Here is a 1,359-nt window from a genome sequence, read left to right as displayed (position 1 = left end):
TGTGCATCAAGAATGTTATGGGGTAAACAACGTCCAAGACTTCACTTCATGGGTTTGCAGGGCATGTGAAACGCCTGATGTGAGGAGGCAGTGTTGTCTTTGTCCGGTAGAAGGTTAGATTCAATGTCTTAATCTCCTATTGTCCTCATATGTTGTTTCTTATACTTTTAAATTATTTGACGTTCATGGTGACAATATTAGATATTTTCGCTTCTGATTTTTTAGAAATATTACTATTGGGTTTTAGGAAGCCGTATCATATGAAATTCATTATCACAGTTGTCTGACTTTTGCTCTAAATCTATGTCTTGGTGTTGTGTGAGTTAGTATTTTCTTGCTTGAAATTATTCTCATTGGCTTAAATGCTGGTCTCTAGGGTGTGCTTTGAAGCCAACGGATATCGAGCCGCTCTGGGTTCATGTCACATGTGCGTGGTTTCGCCCTGAAGTTGGTTTTCTAAATCATGAGAAAATGGAACCGGCCACTGGAATACTTAGAATTCCTCCAACTTCTTTTTTGAAGGTAATCCATACTCATTTAGATTTACAGTTTTGAAGATTGTTGTTTCTTTGATGTGGTGGATTGTACTTATTGTGGGAATGATAAAAGCGTTTAGCAATAGAGGAGAACCTGATTTCATAATAGCTTTATAGCAGCTTACTGTTCAGTTGAGTATTTGAGTTTCATGTGTTGATTTTGTTTGTAGACAGTTGAGTATTTGAGTTTCATGTGTTGATTTTGTTTGTTGTCTACTGCTTAGTTTATTTGCCATTAACTTCTAGATGCTCAGTGCTTCTTCTCAAATGCTTTTCTTTGCTTGTGGTGTAGAGTTGTGTAATATGTAAGCAGACTCATGGTTCCTGCACTCAATGCAGCATATGTCCTACTTATTTTTACTTTATGTGTGCTGTAAGAGCAGGACACAGCTGTTGGATGTATGCCTAAAGCTATTATGTAATAGTTACATATTAGGTATTTCAGTTGTACTTTTATTATTATTATTATTTAATTAATGACAATGACTTATTCATTCATTTGTCAAATTATTTTATATTTATGAATGATTCCATATAATCAGTTGTAACTAGACCTATTCTTGAGACGTCAAGAATATATGTAATGGGTTCATAGTTAGAATGAATCTTTAAATCGTTCCCGGTCGATGGATTATTGAGTTGATATTAACAATCCTATTGAGACCGGTGTGTTCTTAACTTCGCCATTAAGTATTGGATACTTAAGGGAATGATGAGTCACATGTCATTGGGTATTATGATACCTGAGTTAGAACATAGGTGTTTGTATTAAACAAGTTCACTGAATGTGATACATATGGAATGATTAGTGACATGGAAGCTT

The 1,359-nt window shown here is 35.0% G+C and overlaps 1 long non-coding RNA gene across 1 annotated transcript; it reads left to right on the top strand.

Annotated features, from left to right (window-relative positions):
• LOC104448992 lies at nt 1-892 on the top strand. Its single transcript, XR_005551899.1, has 3 exons — nt 1-113; nt 377-522; nt 829-892. It is a non-coding gene; the product is annotated as an uncharacterized LOC104448992 (long non-coding RNA).
• The last annotated feature ends 467 nt before the right edge of the window (nt 893-1,359 follow it).

Source organism: Eucalyptus grandis, chromosome 6, assembly GCF_016545825.1.
Source record: "Eucalyptus grandis isolate ANBG69807.140 chromosome 6, ASM1654582v1, whole genome shotgun sequence".
Classification (NCBI taxonomy): Eukaryota; Viridiplantae; Streptophyta; class Magnoliopsida; order Myrtales; family Myrtaceae; genus Eucalyptus; species Eucalyptus grandis.
This window is presented reverse-complemented; position numbering and strand designations above follow the sequence as displayed.